This window comes from Lepidothrix coronata, unplaced genomic scaffold, assembly GCF_001604755.1.
Source record: "Lepidothrix coronata isolate B3197 unplaced genomic scaffold, Lepidothrix_coronata-1.0 Scaffold72, whole genome shotgun sequence".
In the NCBI taxonomy this organism is placed as follows: domain Eukaryota; kingdom Metazoa; phylum Chordata; class Aves; order Passeriformes; family Pipridae; genus Lepidothrix; species Lepidothrix coronata.
In genome coordinates this window covers 2,163,027-2,181,643 of record NW_016690252.1, presented here as the reverse complement: position 1 = coordinate 2,181,643, position 18,617 = coordinate 2,163,027, and the positions used below count along the sequence as shown (strand labels likewise).

The 18,617-nt window shown below is 39.9% G+C and overlaps 1 protein-coding gene across 4 annotated transcripts in view; it reads right to left on the bottom strand.

Moving 5' to 3' along the window:
- Positions 1 to 18,617, bottom strand: part of KIAA1328 (KIAA1328 ortholog) — a 172,200-nt gene that overhangs the window by 103,063 nt on the left and 50,520 nt on the right. The gene's annotated exons all lie outside the window — the stretch shown is intronic.

The following is an 18,617-nucleotide window of genomic DNA, read 5'->3' as shown; positions in this document are numbered from 1 at the left end:
CTGTTATGACCCTGAGGGTTTCTTTTTTTTTTGTTTGGTTTTGTGGGTTTTTTTCTCCCTTCTTCTTGTTCTTTCGCAGGAAGGGTGGCCTTGCCAGGGCTTTTGTTGTTGTTGTTGTATGGTTGGTTTTCTTTCCTTTAAGTAAAAGGCTACTGAGAGAATAGGCAAAACATTTTTGGAAGAAATGGAAGGTTAATAAACCCCAATGTTGAAATCAATCAGAAGAGCTCTTCTAACACCTTTGCTCAGCACCTGGAAATATGGGAGGGTACAAACAACCATCTTAACAAGCTAATTGCTTTCCAGAGCCAGCCTGCCTGAAGCCTGAGCTGTTTTACATTTCAGTTCATTTCGTCAGAGAGCACCAAAAGGCTGAAGTGATTTGTGGTGGTCTCAGGAGTCTCTGCCAGCTATGATGTATATAAAAGGAATTTTTTATTCCAGTTGTAACCATAGGCAGTAATGTTTATAGTAGGTGAACATATTAGCCTGGACGCAGGGCATGAATTTTACTCTAGAAAAAGCCAGTTCATTTATACAGCCTAAGAGTTAAATGTCGGTATTTGAAGACAAATTATAGGGAAATTCATTTAAACCCATGTTATGTGGCAGAATATAAAAACAGACAGTCCTATCTTTATCAATTTTTTACAGCCCTCTTAATTCACTTTGCTTCCAGCAACCCCTTCCCCACAAAACAGATTTTACCCTCTCCTCCCTCCAGCTAGCACACTGCTGGCACAAGGAATGAACACCTAAACAGCCTTGGGGCACACAACTGATGGCCATACACCTACCCCCACTCTTGCCACAGTGTCAATATCAGTCCTGCTGGAAAGCCAGGCAAGCTCCCCTTCACTCCTAGGCAAGTGCACCATTAAAAAGATGCCCAAATTGTGTTTTACAGACTGCAGAGCACTCACTGCGCACATGATGCCACCACCTTTTGTGTGTAGTGACCAAATTTATTTAAAATAGTTACAAACGCAACACGCAAAATTAACATTAGGAAAGTATGCAAGCAAACCCTGATTGTCCAAGGGTCAGTCACATGATTATGAGTGGGAAGGGCAACAGCTCACACAAGCTTGAATGGCAGCCAAGATGGCCCTAAAATTCTTGTAAGATTTGGTCAGCAACAGTAACAGTTAAAACTCTCTGTATTACAAGATTAAAACTCTGTTCATTCACACAATCACTCTACATTAAGCGAAGTATTGTTACAGCCACCATAGTCTAAGAGTTTAAAGCCCTGCTTTGCTTACTAAGTAAGTAAACATGAAGCTTCAAATATGAAAAAAAGAAGTTCATTTGTTTAAGATGCATACAGAATAGCTGAAAATATGGTAATTCTCAAAAATGTGCTGGTACATTTACTGCAGAATATGTTCTTAAGAAGAAAAAAAAAAAAGCCTTAATATTAGATCTTACTCTTCCATTCTGTTGAATTTTTACTAAAAGCAGCAAGATGATCTCTTTTTCTTCTCCTGCAAATTAACCAGGCTGTATACAACACTGCCACAAAAATATTTAAGTCATTCAGATACAACAAGGGCACACATCTTCTCAGGCAATACAGTCTCTAGACAAACACATACGTAATGATAAATAATTTCATAACCTGCTTTTAAAAATAAAAAGTTGCAAGGTTGAAAAAACTGCATAGGACAAGTCCTACAGATTTGCCTTCCACAGAAAAAGTAATATGCCTAAATGCACACATTAGGTATTTCTTCATGTGTTCAGGAGCACAAATTTTTTGCAAGATGTTAGTTACCTGAGAGAAGCAGTACTTGGCATTTCACTGAACAGTAGTTTTATGTCCAAGAAATACGCACTGGAATGTATCAGAGTAATACATTTTATGCAGTTTGTTAGTACAGTATTAAGGTTGTACTTGGAAGGGGAGAAACAAACAAAAAAAAAAAATCAAAATCAGAAGCGCAAAGGTTAAGATTTCAACAGCCAAATTTGCACGTCATACTGCAAGGACTATACATTTTAAATAACAAATTAGTTAATTTCATCACTGAACGTAAGTCAAAGAATTCAGAGTTCATTTATGGCTCTTAAGAGATAATAGCCTCAGTGGAGAGAGAACTGGCTTTGAGAAAGGGGACTGCCAGCATGCAGCAGTGACATGCTGATGGTGTCCAGGGGGTTCAGCAGGGAACAAAGAACTTTCTCTTAGGGGCAAAGCTTCACAAGAAGGCACAGTCAACCTAATGCTCAACCGCTGCCAAAGACACTCTCCTGCTCACTCCCTCTGTCCACACCAGCTCTGCAGACCCCACACCTCTCACTCCAGGACTCAGCAGACTGACCCACTGAGGCAAAGGGGCCACCAGGCACAAGAGCCTGCACAAGATGAGCAGGGGGGAACAGGCAGCTGGGAGCAAAGGACACCTCTCCCAGCAGCAGCCACCTGCCTGGTAGTGTTTATCCACCTTGCAAAGTTTCAACCCTACTCTTCCTTCAGTTCCACTCTCAAGCCTCAGGCTTTTAAGTCTAGTCTATGACTACATCAACTAGTCACAGCTTACTCCTTGCTGAAACACTTTTAGCCTCTCACAAGCTGAAGGAGGACAAGCAGCTGCAGTTCCTTGTTCCCAGAAACTGGGGGTGGAAGGACCAACCTCTACTGTGCCCACTGACCTCCTGCACTGTTCCCGGTACACTCTTTCCACTGCCACTTTGACTACAAGTGAAGGCCAGCTTAAAATCTGAAGTGTTTTGGTTTAGAGCATGTGTTCACACTACAGCAGTTTAAACAATGAGTGGTCTCTTCAGCTACAGTCAAGGTTTCCAAATTAAGCCAACACCAGTCTACTCCATGAGAGCTAGTTGCTGAAGGTCCGTTTTTCTTAAATCACTTACTGTAAGAGGAAAAAAAACCAAAAACAAACCAGAATGTAGAGAACCTTCTCTTTAGAAAAAAAATTATTTTTTTTGCCCTGTATCATTACAAAGAAATGTTTAGTTTTACCTCCCTTTATTTAAAAAAAAAAAAAATTACATTTGAAGCATCCTGCAATCACAGGAATCTAAGGCTAGAAAAAGGTTTTCTAGAAGCTATTAGCAAGGGAAAAGAACACAGCTAATGAGATTTTTTAGCAATCAATCTAATAACAAAGGCCCTTCTGTATCATCAGACTGTTTGTGAGAACTCCTCACCTAGTGACTCTTTCCTCAGTGGCTTGTCACAAGCATTTTCGGGACAAGCAGAAGCTCTAATTACACAGAGGCAAAGTGTGGCACAAAGTGTCTTTGGGCATGTCTGAGCACACGTGTGCAGCCCAGCAGCCCCACACTCCATACACCAGCTCCAGGACACGCATCTTGCAGCTGTAGGGTAAGTTAGCACAGCTCAGGCACAGCACCAACAGACCAGATTCATCCTGCACCTGATTAGCTTAGAGTACAAGTTTGCCTGCGCTCACCCATGCAGACAAGCCCTAATAGACTTCCCACGCATCAAGGAAGATGCCCAGGGGATGACTCATTCCTGTAGTCCCTGACTTTAGCTCCAGCTTGGACTGTCCTTTCACTCAGGGCTGCATACTCTGATCCATGGCCAGAACAGAACACAAGAGCTAAATCTCCATCTTCAGCCACAAGATGCTGCAGCCCCATCAGCCCCCATATCCAAAGGAAGATTCTCTAGAGACTCAGACCTCTTACAGAGATACGCAAAGGTGAATAAAGCAAGCAAAGAAAGGAAAAAGTCAAACACAAGTTAGATTTAAATTTAAATAAGACAGCAATAACTTACACTTTGTGGCAGAGAGATAAGAAACTTTCAGTGGTATGATTTCAGCACATGGAAAGCTTTTTGACATCTGCAATCATGACCCTGGTAGCCACAAAACACAGGTTTTTTTAAATTCCTGCTTAAGGACATGCATCCAGAAAACAGACTAGTTATCATCATGTTGGCAGTTTCAGCAAAGACTGAACTCCCTTCACTGTCTCAGGTGGTCCCTTCGAGATAAATGCTATGAAAAAACAAGACAGGGAAGGAGATGCTGAAGAAGTGCCACTGACAGAGGGTTGACTGTGAAGCTGGGCTAAGCACTGAAAGAGAGGTCTTTGCTCTCCAAAGAAAATTCTTCTCAGAATAAGTTGCAGGCAGACCTGAGCTTGCCTGCCTACCCTCCAACAAGGCAGGTATAAGACAGACCTGTTCAAGCTGCTGTGCACAGTCACAGCAGCACAGCATCAGGCACCTCATCCCTAATCTAACTGACCTTGCTTTGATGTTTTTGTGAGGTTTTGGCATTGTTTTTTCTTTCTTTTCTTTTTGGCATCAAGACCAACACTATGCCGCTTCTAGAATGCAGCTGGACTGTGCCTGGCAACTTGAACAACATCACAGCAAGCTCTGTTTAACAGACACACCACTGCATCCACAACTTGACACCATGTACCATTACAACATTCCACTGTACGGTTGCTCAGTAGCTCAAAAATGCCTTTAAAGGATGCTGCAAGAGTGAGGAAGCATTTCACCAAACTCAGGCAAAGGCTAAGACCCCCGTAGCTGGGTCTCCAAACAGTGCACCTACAACCCTGTACCTACAACTAAGGATCAAGCTACATCTAAACACTCACAGAACAAGGGAACAGAATTTGTAGAGTCTGCAGGGTCCCAAAGGCCCAGACAGACTCATGGCAAATTCTACTACAAGTGTGCTCAGTTTGAAGTGGACCCACATTTTTTCCATGCATCACCCAAGCATATATTTTTCACAGTATTTTGACACATAAGGCAATAGGGTTTATTTTCTGCCTTGATATTTTGCATATCAATAGGAGAAAGATACCATGCCTTTTGGGAAAGAAGCAATATGTATGTCATTCTGATTTCCACCTGCAGGCTTTCTTCTTCCTAACCAAAGAAAGGATTAAAATAATGCAGCTTCAACTACTTACATATGAAAAGTCATATGAATAAAAATAAACTGCTGGTATTAATGAATTAACATCTAAAAGGAACACTTTAAAATATAAACTAAGATATTCTAAGCTCTTTCCTTTAGCATTTAACAATTACATACTTCACTGGAAGCTGACCCACATTTAATTTTAAAATACAACTTCTGTTTAATACACAAAGTCCTGCACTTTGACAATCTCATCTCATCTGAGAACAACAACAGGACTGCATTTTGGAAATCAGACTATCCAGGCACAGATCAAAGTCAACCCTAACACGTTTCTTCTACCTTTAAAATTAAGAGAAATAAAATAAGTAGTTTGACTCTCTGTGAATCATTGTTCTGTGAAAGGGTAGACACTAGTAACTTCTATGAAGGTTTATTATCTAAACTCTGAAGTTGCTGCAAAGACTGAAGGTAATAAAATGTTTTATGAACAACTTCACTTCACTCGTTCTTATATAACTGAGTTTATGTGGACTCTCTGGCACAGTGTGATGGCAAGAACCTGTAGGGAACTTTCTGCACATTCACTTTTCAATGTATTAAAGAAATCATCTGATGAGGGTCTGAACCTTATGAGCCTTCAATTCAAAACACAATTTCCTTCTGATCCAAATGCCTTAGGAAGCACATTTCTGAAAACACTATAAAGAAGCAAGTCACATACAATAAGACAGAGTGATCTCCAACCTGAAGCCCAACAGTTACATTTTAATTTACACTTGAATATTTTAATGTTGTTATCCAGTCAGTAAATTAACTCAAGATGCAAGAATAAAAAGGAAGGATGCATAGGGAAAAAGGTCACAAGGTCCACAAAAGTTAAGAACTTCACTTCTCTTTGAAGCATCAGCATTATGTTGTTGAATGCCACAGCTCTCATATAAAAGAATTGCTTAATACATTCCCATTCTGTTTGAAGGGAAATTAAATTTACATTCTTTGGGAATATGGTATTGTAATTAGTTCATGACTTGATTACACTTTGAAGTGAGCCGAGACTGTATATGGTGCATACAAATTAGTTAAGTTATGGTTACCTACCTAAAGAAAAGCTAACGAGTTGAGAAAGTTAGGGACAAAGCCAGGGCCATCCTTTGGAGCTTTCAGGAAGCACATGTAAAACATCAAATTCAAATCTATTCTCTGGACTCACTGATGTCAAGTGTGAACAGAAACAAAAATGCTGTTTCCTAAACAGCTGAATTAGTTGTTTTCCAAAAAACATCTTTCCATCTCCACCCATACCACCTGTAGGCCAACTGTTAAAATGGAAAAACAGCAATAGAAGACACAAGCTTTCCAGTACTGGTTAACTTCACCAGCATGATTTATTCCTCGTACTTGTAATTTTTTAATTTCTTGTATAGACGGCCTGAGATTTACATCATCTATCAAGATGCTCTGTTCCACCCAGATGATGAAATTCCCAAGTTTGCTTTAAACATTCTCAAAAATATTGAGATGCACAGCACAAATATAGTGCATATAAAATTGGCCAAAGAGAAAGACAGCCAGTATGATTCGACGAGAGCAAGGAAAGCCTTTAAACCTAAAACTAATTCCCAACGTAGCATGTGAACTCAAGAGAACTCTCTATCACAGTTTCAAAATGCAAAAGCAGTTTAGGGTACAGGATTTGATCTGATGTATTGAAAATCCTTTCCACAGGATATGCCAATCAAACTGGACAGCTTATCTGCCATGTTCTCTGGTTCAAAGGTGGGTAAGGACAAAAATATCACACGCCATCATATGCCAGCCGATGTGCCTAGATCAATAAATGCAAATACCATCTCAGAGCTCGCATTTTCTATTCTAAGTGGAAAGCACATCTCCAGCCTTATCTTCATTAATACAAACAAAGGGATACTTACCAGCAAAGAAAAAAAAAATAAAACTAAGGTTTATTTTGCAGCCTGGCAGCACTAACAACTTTCTTTTACTGAAAAGGAAGAAAGAACATAACACACAAAAGACAAGTTATGCCACTACAAATACTGGCAAAAACATGCATTTTCATAATAATGAACACAAAAAATCTGATGACAGAAAAGCTAGGAACCTGAATACACAAAATACAGATCCCACAGATAATTTTAACAAGATACTGGTCCTGGCATGGGCCATAAAAATTTTTACTTTTGGCTTAAGAACTGTGATGGCAGGAGATTTTCCTCACTGGCAAGAAAGAGTTTGTTCAGAATATACATGCTCCTTTCAGGGGAGCTCTGCCAACGACTATAGTGACTTTCAGGATTTAAAGACTTCCTTGGCATTTGCTTAGACGGCTCAGCTACCCAACCTCTTCCACTGGAAACTGCTAAGGAACTTGTTACTTATGTATTTGTCTACCCGCCAGTAAACGTAGGATGCTTTTTTTTCATGGAAGACAGGAGCCTGGAGATTCAGCCACACACAGTTTCTGTGCAAAACGGTCCCAGTACCTGAGAACAACTGTACACATTTCATCTTGTACGACAGAAAATAATCTCAACCTGCGCTGCGTGAGAAGACGGAGCCAAAAGGAAGGTACTGCACCTCTCACCATCCTAGCACACACACACACACAAAAAAAAACAAAAACAGCGCTATTTTTTCCCTTTTACATATTTGAAGCGCAAAAATTAAACAAATAAAAGGAACACTGCATAATTTAGCTTTCATTTTCTATCAAATTGCTCATAATTGTAACCATAAAACGATAATACTGTGCCATATGTGCATCTGCAGAGCCGGCGGCGGCGCTGACCGTCCCCGGCGGCGGCAAACGCGGGGCTGTGCCGACACCCAGTGCCCGCTCCGGGTATTGCCGACCCTCCGTCACATCCCCAGGCTGATTTTGTCACAGAAAAGGGATATAACCCACCACCTTGAAACGTGAAAACCCGCCATGCAATCCCCCTGCTCCTGTTCTTCCTCAAATTGCACTCCCCGCCACCCGCACAGGCTTTTACGTTAAAATGCCCATCGCTGGAAAAGCTTGTTTCAGTTGCAGGCCTTTCTGAGAAATAAAAAAAAAATAAAAAAAAAAAACTTTCACACTAGCCTCTGTTACCATTTACACAAAGCCACGTGTCGTCTCAGTACTACTCGATATTGAAGCAGAAATGTTCTTTAATCTAATTTGACAATGGAGCTCCTGGCAGAAGCCCGAGGAGAGATAAGGTGGGAATTGAGGTATCTGAGAAAGGAGGCTCAGCCTCTCACGTTTAGACACTGTAAGAGAAGTTATTTAACAGGATAAATGTGAGCTTGGAATCAAATGCATGGAGGAAAGGGGATGAAGAGGCAAAAGAGAAATGGAATGTAAAAGCTGAACTTACTGAGAGCAGAGCTACAGCATCTCCATCTCAATTAAAGAGCATGCATAGTAAATCAAAAAGGTGTCTGCTTTGCAGGGAATGAGAATGTAAGATCACAAAACATCAACTTGCTTTATAACTAAGCTAATCAGGTTTGGCCTTGGTTACTATCAGAATGGGGATCACCTGAGAATACACAGTGGTGTCTGTCTTGCTGCTTCCTTGCAGGAAACAATCAATCATCACTCCTAATTTTATATATTCAATGTGTCTCTCTGAACCTTTTCCTTACCACCCTCAAACAGCAACAATGCTGATGGAAAAAAGCAGTCTCTCCTTCAGCCAAGCTCCCACCACCCTCAGAATGAGTAAATCCTCATTTGGATCCTTACTGGAAAGGAAACCTGGCTGCTAAGGGAAATTTTTCTCTGCTGCTTTCTAACATGGTTACCTCTCTATATCTTCCACAGGCAGAATCAGGCTTCAGTATTAAACTTTCTTATTTCCTCCTTTTAAACTAGTACATAATCAGAGAGGAGCATGCAGATCTTAATCTGACTACTGGCAAAGAGTGCAAGTGGCAAGATGAAAATCTCTAAATGCTGCTGGATGAAAACAGAAAAAAATAAACACCACTGAGACAAGAAATCTTGCCCTTCTTAGGAACTTCCTTCAGTGCTATAGCTAGAACAGCACAGAACGTAAAAAATCACAGATTATTCTAGGTAATTTCATTTTTTTTCATTTAAAACTATTGCTATTTTGACAGTCTTTCTAACCTTGTTAGAACACAATCTGTTTGCACAATGTAGATGAGAGAAACGCAGTGCTCCTTTTTCTAAGAGGCAGTTGAGGTCAAATCAGACTCCATACCCGCACATCAATACTAATTTTAAAGGAGGTGTTCCCAAACCTCCAAAAAAGGAAAGTATCCCATGATGGAGTGTTGAAAAGATCTTCTTTTCCATCACATGCTGTACACGTGCCTAATTAAGTATTTCAAAATGACAAAGGCCTCCGAAAGTTGGTCCTTTCTTGTGAAATTTTAAACATGCCAAACTGAGGAGCACTGGTTTCACTGAACTGACGCCAGTGAAGAAAAGATTTAATAACAGCCTCATTATAACGTTCATTGTTGTAGGACTATTTAATATACAAGATTAACACATCTTATCTCCCACTTTCACTGAAACCTATTATACCCCTCATTAATATATGCACATTTCTACATCATTTACAGCACTCAGGTCTCAAATAGTATTGCCTGAAACAGGGTGTGTTCTGCTGCTCTTCCTGTGGTAGGCTCTTTTTGCAATAACAGTACTCAAAAATAAACCTCACAGCTCAAAATTAAAGACACAGGTAGGTAAACAGGGCAGCTTAAAACTGAGAGAAATTTAAAAAAAAAAAAAAAAAAAAAAGCAACACTCTGGATATCGTTTCTTGACTTCAGTTCCCTCACAATCAGAGCATTCACATATTATAAGACAGGAAGCTCCTACCTTTCCAACCTAATGAATAATGATATCCTTTCCCCCTGGAAGTTTGAGACACAGAATTAGGTGAAGTGACCCACAGCTCCTCAGATTCTGAACCATTTTTAAAATCTTCAGATCCGGATCACTGGTGAAGAAAAGGAAGCTGTATGGTATGAACAGTACAACACTTTCCCAGATTACATACATTTGTGTCCATGGGTACACCAGGACAGACCAGAACAATGCACCTTAGTACTGTATGAAGGGGAAGAAAAAATATACATTTTTACATATAGTAGAGTCCAGGTTGGCCACTATAACAGGAGAACTGTTATGAGCTTGCAAGCATTTCAGGACAGAGAATATGCATTTATTCAGGAACTGAACAGATTCAGGTATTTACAAGCTCTTCTAAGTTCCCCCAAGTGGAAGAACTGCTCCCCATCTGAGCCTGCAAATGTTTAAAGTTTATAGGGACACACCTAAACAAATTCCTAAAAAGACAACAACAAAATCCACCCAGTGCTATCAAACACAGAGAAACATTCTGACTGCGGATTTTAATTACAGGTTTCTGGACATTGTGAGACTTCATGGGGCAAATATTATTTGCTCATCCTGCCCTTAAACTTTGCCACATTCTTGTGACTACTGCCAGTATTATAACCCTGGCCTTTCACACAGTACAGACGTTTTATGTTCTCATCATACTACAATTAATTAAAGTTAAATATATTAAAACAAGCTAAGTATAATGAAGACACCTCTTCCCCAACCATCTGAAGAGAATTCCTACCACTTGTACATTGTTAGAAAGCAATTTTATAACATTTCCTTTCCCTCACACTTTACTTTCTAAAGCTACCTCATGGTAACAAAATGGTTTTCAAATCAAATGGTTAACATTTATTGAAGAGAAAGAAAATTAATGACCTGGTGATTCTACTGGGAAGAAGTACTGATAGCAAAGACTTAATTTCTAGGAGCCAAATGTACAGCTCATCAGATTTTTTCTACTGTTCTTGGAAATAAAGGCGCTTACTCTGGCTGATTAATTTTGTATCAGAAAATGCGTCTTGCCGGGGCAGGCCAGAGTGACACTGACCCATTCTCATTTAATTTTGCCTGTTTGGAATTTTACATGCCTTCAGGTAAAAACAATCATGAGGCTCTGGAAGTTGCTACCTCCTACAAGACAAAACACTCATCCCTGCATCATCATGTTTATTACCACTAAAGAACAGGTGGCATTCTGGAGGTCTTCTTGGCTTCTTACATGGAGCATACTCAGATATCCAGCTGGATGTGTATGAACCAAGGAGGTCTAATGTATTGGCAGAGAGGAGAGAGAACCTCTTCTCTATAGCTATGAATTTTTTTCCCCCATTATAGCTCTCCATTCATCTTTGAGAAACGCTGCTAAGTGTTAGCCTTGAGGATATCAGTGCTGGAGGGCTGTTACTCCTGAAGACAGGAATTCCTAAATCCAAACTCAAAACTGCTCATCAGAAGAAAAAATAGCTGAAAAGAGTTTGCATAGAGACAGTTACTGGCAGCAAGGAAATGATACTTTCAGATATCCTCCTCTCACAGGATTAATATTTGAGTAAGCAAATAGTTCTCTGGCAAATTCTTTACTTATTGCAATGCAGTCAGAATCACAGTGAGATGACTCCATGCATACAGCCACTGCCAATAACGCAGGAATGGCCACGGGTGCTTAGAGGAGCTCAGTCAACTCAGGAACTGAACAGGCCCTCTTGTAAAATACATTCCTGTGGTCACCATAAACTTCTGAGCCACCAAATCAAAGACAATACAAGGAAATGGGGGGAAAATACAGAACATTAGAAGCTTTTAGACAGTGGGGGCCTAGAAAAATCGGAGAAATCAGGGGCATTTTCCAGATGAACAGGTGATCAGGCATCCTGCACCCCAAGCTACGTTGGATTGCCTATGTCCTGCTGACAAGTAGGAATAGAAAATCAGTGTATGTGAACACCTTGCAAGGACTCCACACTAGAAGTGACCGGCTTTCAGAAAAAGAACCATAATAAAAATAAATAAATAAATCTAGAGAGCTACTTTCCTCACAGAAGTACAAAACAGAAGGCAAGAAACTGTTAAGTGAATGGTTCAGTGAACCAGAATTACAAGATCCTACAGGTGATACTTCTGCCAAGTCCGAGGCACAAAAGCACTGAAAACTCAATCAGACATTCTCATTGATAAACATCATGGAGACAGTCCCCAAAGAATTAATTTCTGAAGTGTAGGATTTATTTAGAAGCCAAAAGTGTGGCAGAGCTGCTCAGTACCTCTCCTTAATTTCAACAGATCAAGGAAACACCCATACCTTTTCTATCTCAAATGAAAACTTACTCCTGTGCTAATAGCCAGAAAGCTTCATCGCTGCAGTATCTCAAGAGCTTACAGGTATCAACAGACTTACTCTCATCATCCCTCTATGTTCACTCTACAAAGAAGGTCACATCTAATATAGGAGAAGGTGAGATACAGACAAGGTAAGTGATTTACAGGACTTCACAGGAGTCTGTGCAGCAGAAATAAGGAAACCTATGTGTATGAGACCTCAGAGTGCTTCCACAACAGCCTGCAATGCCATTATGTCAGGACCATTTTCTGAAATGTTGTACTCTGTGTATTGGTGATGTAGCTTTGTGGTCTGCCTCCCTAACAGTCTGATCTGCAGCTAAACCAGAAAGAAAAGAAACCTGCACTTTCCTCTTTGACAGTTTTCATGAGTAAGACATTTCATATATTCTTGCCTTCCCCTTCCAAGGATTAAGGTGAGAAAGAACTGAAGCAAGATAGGAACAAAAATTAAAGCAGTAACTGTACCATAACACATCTGCCTCTGAAGTGAGAAGGAACAGACAGCACCAAAACATCTTCAGATCTGACAGGTTGCTCTGCTACCAATCTGCACTAGCAGGTGAGACATGTCATTCCATGACAAGTATCAGAAATAAAGGAGCTTAATGCAACTTCAAGTGTTTTAAATGACTTCTCTCTACTGTGCAACAGAAGACGACAAGCAGTTCTAACAAAACACGGGGAGATTTTTCTCCCCTGAGCTGCAAAGCTTTAAAATTAGCACTTTGTGTGTGTGCTTGTTCTTTTAATGTCTGCATTTATTAAGGAGCAAAACAGCCATGCATCTAAAATGCCAGAGAAATATGGATCCATAAATAATGCCACATTCCTATTCACACCTAATCTAAATATTTATGTAGTAATTTACCAGCAAAAGATGCAAACTATTCTTTAAATGCTACATTGTATTAAAGGTTAACCACACGACATGTTTTATTATAAGGCTCTGAATTATGTTTAGGACAAGTTTTTATTTTCAGTGGAAGTTCTGAGGTTGAAATGGACAGAGGCAAGGAGTTTTAGTCACCTCTCAAAGATGAATGCTGAAGTTCAGACTTCTTCAATATTTTTTCAGTCTGCATAGCCATAGGCCATGCAACTCAGCAGCATACTGATTGAGAGAGGAAGAGCCACCTTCTTCACAACTAGAAGAGCTGGAAATAGATCTATTAGTGAGGCTTGATGCTTATAGCAGGCCTGATGATGCCAAGTTCCACTTAGAAAGGCAGCCTCTACTGAAATCAGCGCCAAATCAAAGGGGCTGTGTACACACCCCTGAGGGAAATGACAAATGTAATAGCAGAACTGCCCCCAGTGTAAGTATGTGCACTGGGATTTCATAAGTGCTGGATGTAGTCTCATCTCGTCAGTGAGGTAATGCTTCTCTGCCCAGTACCTTACACAGAAATACATGATACACTCCTCACTCAGTCCTACAAAATCCAGCTTCTCTTTCACTTCATATCCTGCTACAGTCATGATCACATATTTATGGTCTTAACCATTCCTTTTTGGTTCCTCCTTGAGCTCTCACCTTCATGCCTTCTGTTCCTAAGACCTTTAATATTAGACATAGTTTCCAACTTATCTTTTATTTTATCTCTTATACAAGGCTTTCTTTAGAAATATTACTTTGCTGACTTCGTTTCCAATTCTCTTGATCTCTACGTGATCTTCCACACAGAGCGCTTTCTTCATGTCATCACTTTCCTCAGATGCAAGACCTCTGAAGCTCACTACAGACTCAACCATGCAGGAAGTGATACAAAGATTTTCTTCTGTTTTGCTTTTTCACTAACAGAGTCACTTCCATTTACACTGCACTGAGAGAGATTCACTCTTGTGTGACTGTTCTGAGCCTATCAGTCTGCCAGAGTTGCCAAGCTTGTAAAATGGAGGGGTAAAGAAACCCACACTAAAGTTTAAATGCTGTTCTAGGAGCTAAATATTTTTCAGCTTGTAGTTCAAGAAGAAATTGAGCACTATTGCCACAATACGCCACTTCCTACTCTTGAGAGAAGAGAAATTCCCCAGCTCTAAGCACAAGGTATTCACAAATAAACATTACGACCCTTTTTAAATGTCCAACTTATTCACATTTCCTTTGTCACTGCTAAGGCACATACCTCTAAATCAACAGCAGGAAAGGCTCACTTTTTCCAGATACAACTAATCAGACAGAGGAGATCTATTAATGTTCCCTGCTTCAGCAAGACATGAAGTGCAGACTTATCGATGGGAGCTGCATTTTTGGTTCTCATTTGTTCTGCTTGAATAAGCTTACCAACCTGAGACAACATTTTCAGATGCCAGTATTTTGACCACCACTGGTCTCTGGGACTATCCTTTTTCTCCACCTCACCGTATCCAGGTAGAAGAAACCTTGGCAAAAAAATGTAAGAAGCTGGAAGCATAAATGTTCATTCTTAAGATGCAGTAAAATCTTTCATTTCAATGATATACAGAAGTACTTGGAATATATTACAGCTGATCAATGCAGAAATGAGGTATAGAATACTACTGAAAATAGACCTTATTTGTATGCACACCATACAGATATGTTAAAATATGTAGTTAAATATGCTGTTGGAGTTAAGTAGCTTTCATAGAAGAGAATCATTGCAATTATCAGTGGTAATAGCAAACCCTCTCTGATACAGATGTTTACTTCCTGTTCCAAGAACTAAAGCAGGAAACAGCCCTGTTAAAAATATTTGTCTAGCTCCAGCCATAGTGTTCCTATTTGTTACTCCTAAGTGTACAGCCTGTAACAAAAATAGGAGTTTTTCTTCCTCCCCCTCCAGCATAACCTAATGTATTTAAAACCTTTAATCAACAACCAAATGCCTGCTACTGTATTTTGGTACAAGCTGTCTCTAACTACAGTCCTATCTCTTCAGTTAACAACTGGAACACAGAATTAGTCATCTCTAGGAAACAGATAGCATTAGCTTCTCATCACAAAAAGCTCAATTAAAGCCCATTTGAGAGAAGCTGAGCCACTATTTCACTGCATTTTCTCCTTTCCCTGCCTCTTGATAGCTATGCTGGGCCTAAATATCATTAACTGCTGTGAACAATAATATGCAAAGCCTATGGACAGACCTGGCTATAGCAAGTGCATCTATCAGTTCTGGTGCCTGGGGAAAAAAGAAACAAAAAAAAAAGTCATCAACGTACAAACAGAGTTTCTTCCCAGTGCCCACATGTTTACTTCGTACCAATTTCTCTTGGAAAATGGTAGAGGTGGAACTGTCTATTCAATTTCTTAGATTTTACTGTGCACCTTCTGTTTCTTAGAACATGGCAAATACTGTCTCTACACAATATCCCTAGTACTTATAATGCAAAACACTTTATGACACTTCTAGCTCTGGGAGAAGAGAAAATGAAGCATGAAATAAGAAATATACTAGCAGAACAATATTCATTGACACTGGTGAGTCTGTATACTGCTGCACTGGGAAAGTGTTAGTATTTGGGGGTTTAGGCTTTTTTTAATATGTTTGCCCAGCTTGTCTGATGTCAATGGTATGTCTGTCCTTGCAGCTGTTCTCAAGTAACATGCAACCCAGACACCAAATTCATCAAATTACGTTCAAATCCAACGGATTTATATGTTCTCATTTAAACGACAAACATTTCTTAAGCTAAACTATGTCATTATCCTCACAGTTCTTCATAAATACCCCACCCCTGAAAAACGATGAACACATTTGTTGAAGACTCTGAGCCCAAACACAGAACTAGAAATCTTTTCTCTCCTAGCAAGAGTTTAGAACTAGTAACAATATTTTCTTTCCTAGCAAGAGTCAAGGTAACAGATTCACAAACAACAGACCCATAAATAAGGAAGAAAACCCGTAAAAGAACATCCTGCCTGACCAAAAATTGACCCTAATTGAAAAAAGGTTTTACAAATTATTCTTTGTTTCTTGTAGCCTGTATTGAAATTGAAAGAAAATGACAAGGAAAAAAAAAAAGTCACATTCTTCAAGTCCATTATATGCCAGCAATATTCAATTTAGCCTGCACTAAGTCAGCCAGCCTTACTCTGATATTAGATAATATGCTCTTGCACTGGTTTTAATGCACAAAAGCTAAAAATCCTGCAGAAATATACACAGGCAGTGACAGAACCCTAAAAACAGTCACATCTAACAAGTAAGAGTTGGGCAAACTACAATTAAAAGAAAACGCGTTGCAGAAACAGAATAAATGCTTTTTAGGGAAAACTGCTGAAACCTCAGTCCCAAAGGAGGAGTGATCACAATTAGGTGTTTGCAGCACATCCCAGTCTGGCGCGTGGCAGGAATGGGACAGGAGACTCCACACTACCACAGCAGAGGAAATGTATGGAGGCTGGCACTTCTGTAACAGTATCCAAAGCAGAAGCAGATTTATGTACGTCAACCTAATCAAGACTAAAATGGATCGTATATGGCCACCTAGTGCCTCATGTCAGAAATTCAGAGTAGTCTGACAACCACATCTAGCCTTTCTTTTGGACTATAACCTGTACGACCTCCTTCAGATTCCACTTGTACTGCTGCCACCTTCCTCGAAGCTCAGGGAAGAGATCCCTCTTACTTTATTTTTCATGGGAAAAACCTTCCATATATTGTAGGAAAGTACAAGACAGATCAGCACATCATTGGCTAAACTAGTTAGAAATTTGGCTAAAGTCATTACAGCTCACTGACAAAGGCTTAAATCTTTTATTACTGATTTGCTTGAATTATACAACAGACTTGCACTAATGTAATAGGCAACTTGGAATATACAGCCCTGATTTACCAAAGATTCTCTCATTAGGAATTATTTAAACTAAGCCACAAAAAAAGCAAAGATAAATGTTATAGTACTCATTACCACGAGGCCCAGTGCAATGCTGACAGTGCCAAAGCTACAGTGTTGGGACTTTGTGAACAAGTAACAAACACGTAAAAATCACTTTGTTTATCTCTGCTTTTCTTTTTTTTTTCCAGTGGCTTCGAGAAGGACCATTCCCACCTGCAGTTTTATCCCTCTTCAAGTCTACATGGGCCCTTTTTGAAGGGCAAAGTTGATATTTCAAGGCTTTTAAACCATTTTCCAAGCCTTTCACTTTGGTCTCGATATATTTCCAAAGGACAAAAGCAACTACGCCAACTACCCTATACATGCAAAAAAAAACCCCACCCATAATTATAACTGTACAACTTAGGACATCAAAAGAATTTCTCATACTTTGCAGCCAACTTAGTTACAGACCACTACAAAGGGACAATAGTTTTTTATTCTGCTTCCTTAAGGCAGGAGGGTTGGGATATTGTCAAAGGAGGCAGCAAAAACAAAGGACGACTTTTAACATCCAGAGCAGAATATCCAGTGTGGGTAATGCTTCTTTATTTTCATCCTCCAAAAAACTGATGAGTTCTTATGTACAGGAGGCAAGATTGGAGAAAAACAGAAAAACTTAAGAACAAAAAAAAAAGGGGGGTGCTTAACACCTTCTTTGCATTGAGGACATTAAGGATAGTATGCATTTGGTACAAGTGCCTTACATTTCCTGCTACATAAATAAAGCCATTGAGTAACCACCCTAAAATAATCTCATGCCACAAAAACCACACACCACTCATCACAGCTGAGATGCTGACATTTGCTGCAGGGCTGGTACTGCTGCACTGAACTTAGGCACATAATCCACCTCTTTTCTAATTTAACTAGAATCTATTCTAGTCTGTAGAAGAACTGCAATCTTAACTGCACAATATGTATATTTTTCCCTTGATTGCGTCTACTTGTTCTTTCAAGGGCATTCCCATTAGGAACAAACACTTCTCCATCCTCTCTCCCCCTTAAAGCAGAGTGAAAATAATCCTATCAAGGGAAACTTATTACTGTTTCCAAATTGCGCCTGGCTCTCAGCAGGCACACTCTCCAGGCAACAGTTTTGCCGCTACATTATAACTAATTTTTTTTTCCACATGACATTTTGTATTGTAAGTAGGTAGAGGAAGGAGAGATATATGTGGTTTGGGATAAGAACGAACCTTCCTGAGTCAAGTGAAAAAGCAGTGTCTCCCCTCACCACGCACCCTCCTGCAAGGAAATTTTGTTTTCCCTCCACAGAAAGATTTCTCAGCACGTTGCACCAAACACAGCCCCTTTCACAAATTAACGTTACAGGAACACGGATGAAACCTGCAGTTTGTCAAAATGTGGAGCTCCTGGTTACTGCGTATAATGAAGAAATGAAAGAAAAAGAGAGGAAGGAGGAGAACAAAAGAAACCCCAAAGCCATCGTTTGGTCCCTGGGTACCTGGACACCGCACTCGCTGGCCAATGCTGCCACCTGGTGACCACACAGGGAGGCGACGCAGCTCCGGCTCTGGAAAACGGGATTCAGGAACGTCACCCAAGACTGTTCTCGTCCACAGCCACCATCTCGTGCATCATCATTTCGGGGGAAGGAAAAAAAAAAAAAAAAAAAAAAAAAAAAAAAAAAAAAA